Below are 16425 nucleotides of genomic sequence, written 5' to 3' on the forward strand. Positions count from 1 at the left end.
TGCCCAAGTATCAGCAGGTATGGCACAGCTGCATGTCAGCTTTGAGTCATCAGGTGAAAAAAGTCTGGTCTGGGGCCTGTAGTGACTAGAAATCATTACCTTGTGTTGGCTGCTTGTCCTCCGCAAGATGAATTTGTGGGCTTGATCCATTTTCCCCCACATACATGCATAAAACACCCACACACCTGGCTTGTATTAGCGTGTCCTCATTGGCAATTTCTCTAAAGACAAACCAAGCTGGGGAGAACTGGAGTGTTTTAACCAGCTGCAGCTCACCTGGCCTGTTGAGAGCACAGGTAGAGTGAGGGAGGCGGGGGGTGGGGTGGGGGTGCTGGTCCTAATCACCTGGCCTGGACAGACTCTGTTGCTATCCTCAAGTGGCGCTGTGCTCCTGTTCAATAAGACTGCCCTTCCCTAACATTTGCCATAACCTTTCATTTGTGTAACCAGGATATTCTGTCCTCCCTTCCTACAAACGGCCCAGTCATTTTGCTTTCAAGGACACCCACTTTAAGGAATAAGTAAATAAACGTTGCCCCTTATTTCCACCTGCAGTAAGCCAAAAAGCTTCCACTGAAAGCACCGGTCTCTAAATGCAGGGTTCACAGGAGCGGGGTCCTGGGTACGGGGGCCTCTCCCGCAGCTGCGTTTCTGGGGGGCCCCCGCACCCCGCTGCCGCAGAGCGGGTGGGAGGCCCCGCACAGCAGCCGCGCGGGGGGATTCCGACCAGCGCCTGCCAAAGCCAATTATCAGGAAGAGGACGATATAATTATATTAGGGAACATCTGTACTTCATTAAAAGCCCTCACGGGGCGGATTCGCGCCGGGCCCCGTTCCGCACAGGCGCTTCCAGCCGCCCGCCGCGCCCGGCCGCCGCCGGCCCCGCTCCGCCAGCTGCACCGCCCCGGGGCCGCGCCCGGCTCCGCGCCCCGCCGTGCCGCCCCCCGGCCCCCCCCCCGGGGCGGCTGCACCTGCCCCCGCGGCCCGGCCGCCCCTCCCGCCGCAGCCGGTGCCGGTCCCATCCCGGGCGCGGCGGGCAGGCGGCGCTCTGCGGCCGGGCTGCGCTGGGGCTCTGGGGCGGCGCGGTCTCCTCTTCCTCCTCCTCCTCCTCCTCCTTTTCGTCGTCCTCCTCCTCCGCGGCGGCGGCGGGCAGATGCGGCGGATCCTGGGGCGGCTGTCGCCCGCAGCGGGCTCCCGTCCCCCCGCCGCCCCCATGGACGGCAGCGGGGGCAGCAGGCGCGCGTAGCTCGGTGAGTCCCGCCGCGGCCGGCCCCGGCCCCCGGTCCCGTCCCCTCCCCCGGCACCGCGCTGCCGCAGCCGGGGATGCTGCCGCCCTCTCCCGCGCTCCGCCGTTTCCCCCTCATAAAAAATCAACCTCCCCACCCCTCCCCACCCCCGGTGCCCCACGCGCGTTGGCGGCGGGGGCCCGGCTGGCGGCGGCGCCGGGGCTGGGCGGCAGGGACCGGCTCTGCCACCTGCTCCCTGCGGCGCGGCTCCGGCTGCCTGCGGGGGTGCGGGAGCGTCGCCTCTGCGGGATGGGGTCTGGGAGAGTGCTCCGGCTCCTGGCGGGGCGGGCGTCCTGCCTCCCTCTCTGTTAGAAGTCCTGGGCTGGGGGGTTGCAGTTGGGCTCCCAAACATTTGTTTCGGGGTAGGACTTCACCGGTATCAATCTTGGAGTTATTTTCTTTCGGCTAAATTGAATTTAAACTGACTCAGCTGTTTTAAGAAGCTCAGGGAAAAATGTTAGTTTGAGGATTATTTTCTTTACCTTGGGTCTAAAGACTTCTCTCTGTGTATTTGGTAATGATTTCTTTTTGTAAAATAATTTTGTTGTGCTTTATTTACTCCTGGAATTTAACAGTCCTCTGAGACAGATGGGCTTGTTAGAGGCTGAAATACTCAGTTCCAAGACACAGGCAGTACCCTTGCTCGTAACAGGTGCAATGTGCATATTCTTATGAACAATGAAATGGTTTCAGCATTCAGGTTTATTTGTATGCTCTGCATTTCTGTGACTCTGAAGAAATTGTCATGCTATGTTATGTCAAAGATGCGCTTACAGCGTGAGCGTGTCCACAGCACCTAATTAACAGGACAAGGGAGCAGCTGCACAAACCCCGGCTGTCAGTGATGGCTTTGATACCCGGGGTATTCCTGGGTGACACAGCGTAGCTTGGGGTGTTTTGGTGGCTTGTGTGAGGACCCACGCTGGGCACTGGTCTCTCAGCGATGCTCTGGCACAGCATGAAACACCAGGAGATGAGGGGGGAAAGAGAAGCGCAGAGGAGGAACCATTTGTGCTCGGATTGTATTCTCTAGACTTGGTCCTTTAGTAGTTCTCTGCCCCTGTGTTTTCCAAGTAGGATGGTGGTGGTACATCTAATGTTGCTACTGAAACCTAAAATACTGATGCTTATATTCCACAGAAGAAATTTCCTGGGCAGGTATTTACTAAAATGATTACAATCTTTTTATCTATGAGTTTCATGGGCTCCTTATTTAAGGCAAAAATCCAGAGTGACACCAAATTGATAATTGACATAATGGGAGTCATTCAGGAGCTAGAACTGTAGATCAGAAGAAAATTAGACTGGAGTTTAATTATTGCTTTCAAGCCAGTATAGCACAAAAGGTGTATTCCAGCAGTCCTCACCCAGGCTCAGGTCTTGCTGTGGGATACCTGTGCTCTGTGGTGGAGCTGATGGCACCTCCTGCCTGGAGGTGTCTCTGCCCTCAGTGCTGAAAGATGTGCTTTGCTGGTGCTCTGCCTTCCACGACTCTTTAGAGCTCACTTATTTTGTTAAGGATATGAGGAGGAGCAGACTGCATGTGTAGGGTGGGGAAGCATGACTGGGTAACGCGGTGAGGATGGGGAATGCATTCATTACCCTCCGGCTCTTTATAGATGACAACAAAGAAACGGTAGAGCAAAGGAGGAGTCAAGGCTCTAGCCAAGGGAAAGTGTCTGGCAATGAAGTGTGTTAGAGCTGTCCTCCTGGGTTGTATTAGTGGAGGCACTGAACAAAGCAAAGGCACGAGATATCTCTAAGAGGTCTTAGCTTAGTGTCAGAGATGCTCTGAGACTGCAGAGGCTTGGAGTTATGCCTTGTGGTTTACCCCATTGTGAAAGGTGGTGGTTCTTCCTCCAGGAAAACAGTGAGAAAGTCAGTCATGGGAGTGCCTTCTTGGGCGCTCAGCTGTCTCCAGAGGGTTTCCCCAGTGGTGGCATCCGCCACCTCATACTAACAAGTTGCAATAGCAGTGAACTTTGTGTTGTTCTGTAGTACCTACAAACCTTAGGACAGCAAAGTGTCTTTTGCAAAGGATGTAGAGAAACAAAACCAGCATTTCTACTGGTGTGTTAACTTCCGTTGGACTTCTTACCGCTTCACCCAGCAATGTAATTCCATCCCTTGTAGTTCTTGGTTTACAGCAGGTGAAGGTTAGGAGTAAGCTTCTGCCTCCTCTGAGGCACAGCATTTTGTATAGCTCTAATTCAGCCAGCCAAGGATGATAATTACCTTGTTAACCCTTTGTAAGGTGTTACAGCTCCCTCTGGGTTAAGTTAAAAGTGGTGTGTACTGTTAAAAAGCATGCTTCTCAACAAGCCACTAGTAGAGAAAACATTTTTTTATACCATCAAGTCAACTTCACCTAATGACGGTCAGTTGAAAGGATTTAAAGTGTTATTTAATCAAATTTGGGGACAGTAATCTTAAAGGATTCTTTAAAAATCTGTAGAAATAATTAGCAGCCTTATTTAGCATCTTGGGCAATTTACACTGGTGAGAGAGTGATTTGTCCTTCTCACATCGCTGGTGAAGTGTGATGTTGCTGTGAGTAAGCTGGATAATGTTTACAGATCTGCTAAAGCAGTGAAGCTCTGGATAGTGGTCCTTTAATTGCCTGAGGCTTTTCTTGCTATACATGCTGGTTTAACAGCGTTTTGAAAATCATCTCTGGAAGCCAGTTATTTGTTTATGCTGCAGATGCTAATCTGGTCAGGGATATGTCCGTGCTGCAGTCATGGATGTGGTGTGAGGTGCTCTGCTCTGTGGGTGTGTCTGTGCCCAGGTGGTGCTCGGTGGTGCTGCAGATACCTGCTCTTGCTGTGCTGAGCTCACCTGTGCAAAAGGAACGCTGTGTCCTTGCTCCACTGACTTGCTGCACCTGCTGGAAAGGAGTCAAGTGGGGTTGATGCAAGAGCAGAGACTTCAGGATGCTCTGGCCAGTGAGCCTGAGAGACTTGTTGCCCCAGGCCATTAGCTAGGCCAGGAGTTTAGCGGGATGTAAATTGAGTTAGATGTTTCAGATAGCTAAGATGAGAGAGCAGCATGTGCTTAAAATGGCTCTAAGGGGGGATCCAATGCCTTTTGTTTAGTATTGTTGCTCTCTGATACAGAGTTAGAAGATGCTTTCTAAGTGCTGCTGCTGACACATGGTGTTTGTAAGGACTGGGTGGCAGTGCCTGTTCTCTTACACTAGACAGTTAAAAAATGAAGGAATTAATAGTAGCAAATTAATAATTGTAAATTTAAATCTGTGTGGTGAGTTCCTTAGTAAACTTCATTTATTCTTTTTTCTCGCTTCCTTGCTCAAGGACTGCTCTGCCTGTGGAATAGTAGTTCAAATGCTCTGGGCTGCTTCTCTCCACTAGCATTGCATTGGCTATGTTAGAAATGTTTTATCTAAGCAAACTCACTCTGGACACTTTTCCCACCTGCAGGTTTCTACAGGTATGCAGAAGCTCAGCAGGTGTGTTGTGAAGGCCTTTCTTTTGCTGGTCAAATGTTTGCTCGTGTCCTAAATATAACTTTTGGGAATTTGTGTGTGTTTTGGAGCTGGGGAACACTTTTCTCTTTTACCCTCTTTATAGATTCAGAGGATTTAAGCATATGATTAACATTAAACATGTGAATATTCTCCCTGGACTAATTTTTTTTGGATCAAAGGCAGAGTGCTCAGTATGTTGAGAGGATGGAGCCCGCAACAGCTAAATGCAGGGAGCTGATCTGCTGCTATGCTTGTCTAAAAAGAGTATATGATATGAGTACTTTGGATTTATGTCTGTACCCAAATCCCTCTGCTAACTGCTGTCTTGATGTTCCTTATCTACAAAGTGCTTACAAGCATTGACAAATCTTTGTGATGCTGCTGTGACATGCCCTTATCCCCATTTTCCAGAAGGAGATGCTGAGAGAGTTTGGTGATCTGCTGAGACCACTGTGGGTTATGGACGAAGCTGGGCATTGAACTTGGAACCTTTAATTCCCAGCCCTGTAAGGCAGGGGCTGCAGCACAGCTCTCTGGCAGTGCTTGGTTAAACATTGCCATCTTTCACACCATCAGAATGCTCCCCAGACTTCCATCCCAACACAAAGGCTTCTCGTATCGCCTACTGGATCAGACTCCAATCCAAAATACGGTCTGTCTGCAGGAATGAGCAGTGGCCTGACAAGGGAAAGAATCTCAGAGGAAATCTTGTATTCATCCTGGCACTCAGTCTTGCTGGATGTTGTAAGGAGGGCTGCTGTCTCAAGATTTCTGTAATCTGAATGGTCACAGTTTAGAGAAAGAAGGATTTTTCACTGGTTTAAAAATACTCAGAATGCTCTACAGAGCAGAGAGCCTGAGTCCATGCATATAAATATAGACATACTAGGTGTGTGTGCCTATGAGCTGGCAAATGAATCAGTTTCCAAATCTGAAGTTTGTGTAGTAACACTTCTGGCTCAGAGTTGCGTGTGTTGGTTTTTTTCTGTTTGGTTTTGTTTTGTTTTTTTTGGTGTGGGTTTTTTTTGTGTTTTTTTTTTGTTCTGTTTGTTTTGGGTTTTTTGTTTGTTTTGCAGGGGTTTTGGTTGCTTTTTTGTTAGTGTTTTTTTTTCACCTGGTTTTGTTTTGCTTCATTTCCTTAAGGTCAAAGACTTTCTCAAAAGGGAATGGGTAAACTTCAAATGCGGAGGGGCGTGCTTTGCTCTGATCTTGCACAGCAGCACTTGTTGGGGCAGTGCAGAGGTGAGAGGCTGGCGCCTGCCCCTCTTGCTGCTCTGCCCTTTGTCAGTAAGGCTTTCCGGGATGGCTGTGGGATGCCGTGGCCCTGGGAAGCTGCGGTGGCCGGGGTGCTTATGCCAGATCAAATACCCGTGACAAAGGCAAGCTTCTGTGTGTTTTGAAATTTTCCTTTAGGAAATGCGATTCATCAGAATCTGATGTTTTGTGATTTAAGGCAAGTGGCAAATTTGCAACAATTCTCGAGTTTCCTGCAGATTAGCTGTCTGGTGTACCCGCACATACAAACATGCGCAGGGGACAGACAAGCCCTAATTGGGAATTTACTACCTTTATGTGCTTTGTGAATGAACCACAGCCATCCTGAGCTTTTGCATGTATATAATGGCATCTTTCCCTCCTTCCTTTTATCCTCTGCAGGGAACCTGTGTTCTTCTGAACTAACGTTCCCTTCCATAAATGACCCAATCAGCCTTCATCACTGCTCGTTAGATCAGAAACTTCATTAGTTAATAGTGGTGCTGTTCTTCCTTTTTGTCCTTACTACAGCTAAGCTCATGGCATTTACAGACAGACTTGTTAGTCATTAATATTCTTTGTATTCTTCATCTTTGGCTTCAGAAGAGAAGGCCTTTCATCTTTTGCCTTGCTTTGTTTTTTAGAAGAAGCCAAGTCTGACTGGAGGAAAAAAAGAAACAAACAAAAAAAATTTCTCTCCTGCTTTCTTGTAAGCTTCCAAGCAGTCTCCCCTGCTGACTTTGTACTTTCACAGTAGACAAACATTGACTTTGTTTTCACAGAATATTAGCTGGTTTATTTTTTTTTGTGGTTTACCTTTTTGGGTATGCCTCAACAGCTTGACAGGACAGGATTAATTAGCAATGACTGTCTATTTTGCTGAAATTCTTGTTCTTTCCACAATTTATCCATCAGGCTTATTGTACCTAAAGTCAGGTGGTATAAGGAGAATATAAGTGTGTCTACCCTTAGAAAAATTGTGAAGGGTTTCCCCGCTTTGGAGCCTAGAGGATTACTGCGATTGGTCTGTCAAGTCTTGCTCTTTTCTTAAAAAGAAATAAAAATGCTGGTACCCAGGAATGTATTTTAACTATGCCTACCTGGGCTGAAATGTGCATGGGCAAGTACAAAATTAAACCACATTCCTCTGTTGGGGGAGGCTTTCTTTTCACCACTAAACGTTTGCTGCTTGTAAGTGGTCAAAACCTTTGCTGAGCTGCAGTGATAAGTGGAAGGAAGATATGGAGGCACAGCAAAAAAAAAACTTCTGGCCTGTGCTATGTGTCTTGTACTTGAGGTTCGTTAAATGCTTTTTTTGAATGTGCCAGTAGTTCATATCCATTCTGCTCAGGTTTCCTAGCTCTGACGCAGTGTATATCAGTGTGATCATTAAGTGTGATTACCACATTTTTGACCTATTTAGAAGTCTTTGGCTGTGAAATTCCGAAGATTCTAATTTAAGCTATTAAACAGATTATTAATGTGCCATCGCTTACACATTTCATGGCTCATTTCCTTATTACAGCAATTTTGAACGTATAGTCTGTTCCAGTGCATGTGTATAAACATCATAGACAATGTACAGCCTGGTCATCTAGGCTTGGGGCTCATGTTCCATGCATCTTCCACAAATTAAAGCAGGTAGAAGAGAAAGCCACAAGTGCAAGAAGCTGCAGCGTTCCACGTTGGTGCTGGAAAAAGGCTTGATGTTTTCTGAGGGGCTGGAGTTTGAGGGGTTATAGGAATGAGGATTATGTGGAGGTATAGAAGTTGGGCAAGAAAACAGACTTGAGGAATGTCTTCACACAGTCCGTTGCTCTGCCCTGTGGACTGGAGAAGGTGCCTTCTGAAAGCATCAGGGCTCAGTGGCCATCCCTGGATTGCTGCTGGGGCCTTTAGCTGTACTGAACCTGGAACACAGGCGAGATGTTATGCGTACTCTGTGGGTCTGCAGGGAACAGAGGTGGCTGTTGAGATCTTCTGGTCTCTTCCATCGCTTCGTTCAGATCTGCCATCTTGTTCATGGAACTGAAACTCTGCAGAGCTTCCTTATCTGTATGCACAGAAAGGAATTTGGGGTTACAGTCCTGTAGGTCGCTTATGATTCAGCCATTAGGATGACACTGTATGAAATAATTCACCGACATTACAGGTGCACCTGCAAACAGTGGATCTAATAGAGAAATTCAGCTGAAAGATCAAGAGTGTGTGAAAGCATTGTATAAATTATGCTGTGACCCAGTCACTGCGTGAGGCCTGAATCAGCGAGGCGCTTCAGTGCATGCTTGTATTGAGACTACTCCTGGTGATGACGTAAAGAAAAGACTACGTTTCACTAAGTTTCATAGAATTGATTATGTGCCTAAAACTGCATGAGGAGACTTCTTCCTGAGCTGGGAGCATGCCTAAAGCTCTGTGTGGCTGGCCAAGTTTGGTGCCGTGTTCCAGAGGGGCTGTCCCTGCAGTCCCAATGTCCATGGCTCCGGCTTTCATGTCTTTAAAAAAGCATCATACCTTGGGTTTGGGTATGAAGCCTTAAAATCTTTGTGTTGACTCTCCGCTTACAGACTAGGTGTGCTTTTTACTTGAGTAGCAGCTTGTTCCTGTTCCCTTCCTGCAATCTAACAGCTGGAGTTGCTGCAAATCCAGTGGTTTTAATAGTTGCAGAAGTCTGGGGGTCTCTAACACAGGCCCAATGTCACCTGGTCATAGACACAGTGGGTCCTCTGTGTTTTTCTCAAAGGTTGAGGTAAGGTACAATACCTATTGGCAGAAAAACGCGGTGGGGGTGGGGGGAGAGGAAAAATGAAAGACAGGTGAAAGTTATTTGGCTTGTTGACTTAGCCTGTTGGGTCATGGCACATGATCAGAGTACTTACCTGACAGAATCAAGTAATTCTGTGCTGAAGTTGTTTTTGGTTTTGTTTGGGGTTGTTGTTTTGTGGGGTTTTCTTTGTTGGTTTGGTTGGTTGGTTTTTCAAAATCAGTTTGTCATTTTAGTAATGGTTACTGCATCAATCACATCCAATGCAACGAAGTCAGGAAGCAAGCAAGGTTTGGAAGATCAGGGCTTTACTTTGCTCTCTTTAAAATACATTGTCTTAGCAAACAGACATATATATTAAACCTGTAATCTTGCAGATGTTTTAAATAGTCAAATAATTCAGGGCGTGTGAGCAGTTCTTCAGAAGTCAGCAGGGACAGTGTCTGAGCCTGGGCATTTGCAAATTAAGGCTACAGGCTGTTAGCTATTTAGCTGTTTTTCTTAATGCCTTGTCAACTACTTGGCTCTTTGGTCCTGCACGAGCTGTCAGATATGGATGTCTGCCTTCAGCTGACATTAGCAGTCACTTTTTTATAAGTTTGGTATGCAAGATAAAAGCAAGGTCTGGAGCAGAGCAAGGTGAGATGGGACCCTTCTCTTTCAGGACCTGGGGGTGAACTTCTGCATAGCTGAACCACTCATGCCTCATGCAAGTGACATGCAAGAGGTGAGAACCAGGCAATAGGCCATGGTATTTGTCCCTGCTAAGGAGCAGTGTCCCTTGGCCTTTCCTGTCCTGCTCCAAGGAGAGGAGATGGAGGGAGGGGTGCAGTTAGTGTTCCCCATCTCTGAGCACTGCTGGAGGACAAGGTTAGCAGCCTCTCTCACAGATGCTGCTGTGACAAGACTTGGAGGGATATCTGTTCCTCTCAGCCTCCGTGAAGACTGCCAGCGCAAGCTTTTTACACTCATTCTGTGCATCAGGGACAGGATTTGTGCTTTTTGTTCCCGTCGTGTGCATATGTTAAACAGCATTTCAAATGTGCAGTGTGTATTGCTTTACAACACCAGCAATACAGGCTTTATGAAGGCGGAGTTGCTGCCGTTTGTTACTCAGTTGCTGGAGATACTTGGATCCTTTGGATCCTTCTGTCTGTCACGCAAGTGAGAAGTTGATGGTGAGGCTGGCTAAGCCCTGGCAGAAGATAGCATTACATAGTGTACACAGCTGGGAGAGCATCAGCTTGTCATTTGCAGTTGTCTTATTTCTTAATGTGGTGTAGTAAATTATAAATGTACACAAACACCTACGGAGCGTTTCATTCATAAGCTGCCAGACTGCAGTGTGCATTTTGAAGTTGCTGGTTTGGGGTTTGGTTTTGTTTTCTAGGATAACTCTGTTATCTGATACTATGCATTTCTTAAATAGATCATGTGATAACCGTGTGTCCATTAGTGATTCTGCTAATAAAAATTTGGTGGTCTTTTCATTCCAGGAGAGACCACCTGTGCAACAACCTTTTTGTTCTTTATTGCACAACTATTAGCTGTGTTTAGGTCATTTCAGGAAGGTCATTACTTGTGAATTGGTGTACTGTGAGGCTTGGAAGTATGTGCCACATATAGGCCAACAGAAGTATTTGGGAGTATAGATTGTTGGCAAAATGTGTGAGAGGTTTGTATAAATAAGGATGGTTACGACTAAGTCCCTCTCATGGCATTACTCATATGCCTCTCCTTTCTGGGGTAACAGCTATCCAGTTTGTCTATTAAAGCAAGTATCTTCCAAAGTGGAACCACAAATGACAGCAGAATTATGATTAAAGGACAGTCAGTGCTGATAGCGAGCCCAACACAAAATACAAGTCTGGCTGCGGTTAGGAGAATATGCCCATCTAATAAGCAGCTTAACTTGGTGTATTACTGTGAAATGAAAAGAAGCATGAAATATGTGATGTGAATAGTAGGCTGGATTTCCCTGTCACTTTGCATTTATGTTCCTGGAGCTGCCCCGGCTTCACCAGGGTTACTTCTGAATTACACCCAAGTGAATGAGAGGTGGATTTCCACTTGTCAACATCCTTTTATTTGTGGTTTGGGTTTTTTTTTTAAATGTAGAAACAGCAGTATAATTTCTGTGTTGTAGCCCTAGATTTGAAGTTTTCATATCAGATAAAATGCAGCTAGTAGACTAATTGGTCCAAATGTTTTATTTTTCCTGATCTGATGCTACCTGCTACAACTCTATTAAAGAAAATAGGTGTTCCTTTGTCATTAATGGGAGTTGGATTGGACCATTAAAGGACAACTTCAGCAGCAGTATTAGTAAATACTATGGCTTGATCCACAGCATTTTGCAGTCAATAAATCAGCAATTGCTATCTGTGCAATAACAGGTCTAGCAGGGGTTTGAGTGTCTTCAAGAACGCTTGTCTTGATTATCGCTTCTTTAAGTTTTCTGAAATCTGTTAAATTGAGATAAATCCAGCAACTTGTTCATGTCTATTGGAGTTGCTCAAAATTTATGTTCCTCACTGAGAACAGACAGTGGCCTGCTGCGCTGGGATAGGGGAAATCAGGAGCTTTTCCCGTTGGACTATAAATAGCCTGCTGAATATTTGTATTCAAAAGGAGGTGTTCAGCCAACCACTGAAACAGTATTTCTAAACTGCTTTAGATCACTTCCTAATTGTTTCTGTTATGGATAGCCAGGTTTTACTTTTTGTAGGCTTTTACATGCATGAAGTTTCTTTTTAAGATTGTTGTGTCTCTCTCGCCTCCCCTCCTGGCAGGATTCTTCTCCTTTGCAAGCCGTGTCCAAATATCTCAGTGGTATGTTGTGGAAAGAAAAGCCTATTGTATAAGGCTGTGCGTACGAGTGTTTCAGCAAGTAGCGCAAGAAATCTGAGGTTCTGTTCTGCACTCCTTCTATCTTGATGTTTTGACAAGGCCCATTTAAAAACTCTTATGGCAAGTGATTTTTATGAGCACATGTGGAGAGGAACGTGGAAACTGCTTGAGATGGTAGGGACTAGGAAGACGCATGACAACTGCTTTGTGTAAGATGATCTGTGTTCTGAGGAACAAATGGTGCATTGAGATGACAAATGGAGCAGCGGAGGTGCAGCTGGGCTGTGAGGACTGTTCGATGGCGGAGGTACCGCCAAGCGGCTCGATGAAAGGATTTTGTATGCTGGTCAATATAAACAATTTCCTGTTAGGTTTGAGCTTTCTTATAAATTAATGATACACTTCTCTTTGATTTAATTAAATTGGATCCCAGAGTCTTGATTTGCAGAGTTTTCTGGTAGTGGTTTTATAACTAGAAGATTTTTAGCCAAACGGATGGCCTTTTATTTTCTCACTTGTTGGGTGGGATGTCTGGTGATAATTAGTGTATTTATCAAGGTGTCCTTCCATGTTAGAGACAGGCTGTTATCCACTTCTGATAGACAGAAACAGAGGGACAGTGAAATTATGGGACTTGTCTAGAGGCCACTGTGTGGTGTAGTAGAGCACAAGAGTTAAGTGCTGGGACCTTAAAAGCCAGATTGGTCCCTTGAGTTGTGCATAGCTCTTACTTTGGGCCATACTGTGCTTTTGTCCTTCCTCGGGAGGGCAAAAAAACCACCTTGTAAAACAGGCACTGTTCCCTGTGCCAGGCTCCCAAATGCAGGCAGAGGAGGGGAGGGTGCTGACCTGTCCCATCAGTGCCCTGGGGTGCTTTGTCATCTGGGGAGCAGACACCATTTGCTTGCAAAGGGGAAAAGAGATGTGCTCCCCCTCTTCTACCATGGTGACTGCAGGAACTCTCCCACAGTGCAGACCTTCCTCTGGAGCCTGAAGACAAATCTTAGTCCTCTGTTACAAAGGTTTGGGAAAGCCAATGAACATGAGTGTGCAAATGGCTTTCCAGTGTCTGAATAAAGAGCACAGTAAGGACCATGGTGTTCATTCCAGTTGCAGCGTGTTTCACATGCTGCTTGAGGAGCTTGTACTTATGTCATTAGGAAAAGTGCATCAGGACTGAAGGCAGGAGCCAGCCAGGGGTGTCCCAGAAGGATGGAGAGGGGAACCAAAACAAAAGTTGTAGGGGAAGTAGTGAAAACGGACAGTGTCAAATTAGCAGGTCTTGATCTTAAACCGCCTCCTGGGGAAAGGTGTTTGGGAGATTATCACTTGGGTCTTTCACATATGTGGCTTGGCTGAAGTCTCCGTGGTGATTTGGAGCTGAGAAGGGGAAGGGATTTGCCCCATTCCTTTCTCAGTTACTCCAGATAGTTCCCAGTTTTCACAGCAGCGGAGCTGTTAATGCAGACCCTGCACTTGCCTGGCTGATTCAGCGGTAAAACCGTCTGCCATAACATCCCCATAGGTAAGCTTAGGAAGCGTGGGTTAGATGAGTGGACAGTGAGGTGGACAGAGAACTGGCTGAACGGCAGAGCTCAGAGGGTCGTGATCAACGGTGCAGAGTCTGGTTGGGGGCCTGTAACTAGCGTTCCCAGGGGTCTGTGCTGGGTCCAGTCCTGTTAAACGTAGTCATCAGTGACCTGGACACAGGGACAGAGTGTCCCCTCAGCAAGTTCGCTGATGACACCACGCTGGGAGGAGCGGCTGATACACCAGAAGGCTGTGCTGCCATCCAGCGAGAGCTGGAGAGCTGGGCCCAGGGGAACCGCATGAAATTCAACAAGAGCCAGTGCAAGGTCCTGCTGCTGGAGAGGAACAACCCCCCGCACCAGCACAGGCTGGGGGTGACCCGGTGGAAAGCGGCTCTGCTGAGAGGTCCTGGGGGTGCTGGGGGGCAGCGAGGTGACCCTGGGCCAGCACCGGGCCCTTGGGGGCAAGAAGGCCAGCTGTATCCAGGGATGCATTAAAAGGAGTGTGGCCAGCAGGTCAGGGGATGTTATCCTCTGCTCTTATTCCACCCTAGTGAAGCCACATCTGGAGCACTGCGTCCAGTTCTGAGCTCCCCAGTTCGAGAAAGACAGGGAACTACTGGAGAGGGTCCAGTGGGGAGCTACAAAGATGATCAGGGGACTGGAGCATCTCTCTTCTGAGAAAAGGCTGAGAGACCTGGGTTTGTTCAGCCTGGAGAAAAGATGGAGGGGGGATCTTACCAATACCTATAAATGCCTAAAGTGTGGGTGTCAAGAGGATGGGGCCGGATTCTTTTCAGTGGTGCCCAACGACAGAACAAGGGTCAATGGGCACAAGTTGGATCACAGGAAGTTCCACCTGAATAGGAGAAAAAACCCGTTCCCTGTGCGGGTGCCAGAGCAGGGGCACAGGCTGCCCAGAGAGGCTGTGGAGTCTCCTTTCCTGGAGACATTCAAAACCTGCCTGGACGTGTTCCTGTGCCCCCTGCTCTGGGTGTGCCCGCTCAAGCAGGGGGGTTGGACAAGATGATCTCCAGGTGTCCCTTCCAACCCCTGCCATTCTGTGGTTCTGTGAAAAGACCCCCTGCCAAAGCTGAGGGCCAAAATGCTGGTTGGCAGAGCTGGGCTGGGCTGGAGCAGTCCTGCATGTGTCATGGCCTCTTCTCTTTCTGCACCTGAAAAGTGAATGATGTGGGTCCAAGGCATGGCTCAGCCCACAGTTCCTTGTATTGGTTCATGACAGCAGGGAGTGAGGCCGTGGACTTCCTTTATCAACGGGCCAGCTTTAAAAAACAAAACCCATCAGCTTTTACCTTGGTTCGTCTCCCTGCTGTGAAAAAGTGCTACCTGATTCACAAGAGGCTGTGTGTAGGTCCTTCTGTGTTCTGTGAGTGCTTAAAATATTGAAAAGTTTGTTCCTAGTAGAGTAGAAGAAGGCTGGGTTCATTACTAGCAATGGAAGAGATTTTTTTTTGCAGATATATGAGCTAATATGAAATATCAGTAGAAACACAAGCAGTCTTTAGTCTGGAATATTGTAAAGCAAAGGCAGAATACCAGGAAACACGAGAGGAAAAAAACAAAGTAATGAGATGAAGAGTCACCTTGGCATGGCCTTCAAAGGGTGTTACTGCTGTCAGCAAGCAAAGCACAAGTGCAAAGACTTGAGGTTTTGGTACCTTAGCAGCTTGGGCTGGGAGAGCTGAAATGATCCCTGCTTTTGGCACTGTGGGGAGCCAGTGCTGGTTTCTTGGCTTTCTACCTGGTGAGACAACATGTGCTAATATCGTATCACTCAGATTAGTTTTGGTTTCTCTCACTTGAGTTTGGATGTGTGTTGCCTTTCCTCAGTAGACCAAGAAGCAATTAATGCCACATTCTACTTAATTGTCAACAGCTAAAATCATGACAAAACTGCTCCATCCTAATTAGTAAAACAACAATTAAGGAGACTTAGACTCAGATGTCTGAAATCTTACTGCTTCCTGGGCTTGGCAATGCTGTAGCAGACCAGCACGTGCAGCTAGCTAACTTTGCTCAATGTAAGCCCTGCAGTGATGAGCAGAATCACTTGTTTTCTCAGTTAGAAGTATATGGCCTTAAGATATGAAAGTATATCGAGGAGGTGACTTTTAAATTATGGGAACTTGTGTTTGAAGACTGGATTTTATTTATATGTATCTTATTTCTACTAATTACTGTGTCAAGTAACTGGTTTAGCAAGACTAGCTTATACAATGAATAACAGTAACATCTTGGGAAGAAGAGGATTGTTTTTTCCTGCAGTGGGACCAGAAGAATTTGTACCCATGAGATAGATTGGCAAAGCCTTTTACCCTCCCCCCACTGTATTTTTTTTTTCTTCTTAAAAGCTAAGATGCTGTCAGTGCAAGTCACCATTTCCCCAAAAGGGTAGTTTACCTTTCATAAAAAAATAATAAAGACCTGTATAAATATTCTCCATATGCTGCTACTGGATTGTATTAGTGAAATATGTCAGTGTTTGTGGCATGTGCAGCCCCACATTTTATGACACCACTTGAAAAATGCGAGACATTCATATGAGTTATTTGGAAGATGGTGACAAGGCTGTCTGACACAGCTGTGTCTTAAACAGAGCATTTTCAAGCATACAGTGGAGAGAGAAAAGCATGTGTGACCAAGTGTCGCCAGTGCTGAGGTAGCAGACTTCAGCCCACGTGCTACTAGAAATATGGTTATGGGGCTTTCCAGTTTGCTGTATTTGTTTGGTTTTTTTTTTTGCCAGTGTGACCTGTGGGACAGACTACTTACAGGGACCAAGCAGATGGCTATGAAGATCTTTTCTGCATGGCTTCCAGAGATTTGAAAGGAAATTTTTTTTACAGCTTGTATAGTATTGGGTCTCTACCATACTTAAGTATTTCCCATCCATGTCTTTACTGAGCTTCTTGGCTCATCTGTTTGTTGCCAAGACTTACTGCAGAGCTCAGTAGTAGAAATGTAGACACAGAAGAATCTAAGAAAGGTCATCTTTGGCCTCTTAAGCGAGTTACACTTTCACCTGACAGTGTTGGCTACAGCAGAGTGAGCCCTTAAACATCTAGTGCCTCACACACCTGAATGCAGCCATTTGTATTGGTCACCAGAGCTGGGCTCTTCTGAGCCAGAAGAGCTGGGGTGATCGAGGCAAGCTGAGTTTGGTTTGGGGTGGCTGAGGAAAAGGTAGCCCCAGGCACCCTTTCCTCTGAAGCAACTGTGCTATGCCCTCCCTAT

General features: G+C 46.7%; 1 protein-coding gene across 2 annotated transcripts in view; it reads left to right on the forward strand.

Moving 5' to 3' along the window:
* The first annotated feature begins 1012 nt into the window (after nucleotides 1–1012).
* Nucleotides 1013–16425, forward strand: part of RASGEF1C (RasGEF domain family member 1C) — a 78004-nt gene continuing 62591 nt past the window's right edge. Inside the window, exon 1 of one of the 2 annotated variants that reach the window (XM_075102820.1) lies at nucleotides 1013–1250. The gene's annotated coding sequence lies outside the window, so the exon portion shown is untranslated. The remainder of the gene's footprint in view (nucleotides 1251–16425) is intronic. The other variant, XR_012662150.1, reaches the window with a different exon arrangement.

This window comes from Phalacrocorax aristotelis, chromosome 8 (genome assembly GCF_949628215.1).
Source record: "Phalacrocorax aristotelis chromosome 8, bGulAri2.1, whole genome shotgun sequence".
NCBI classification, from domain to species: Eukaryota; Metazoa; Chordata; class Aves; order Suliformes; family Phalacrocoracidae; genus Phalacrocorax; species Phalacrocorax aristotelis.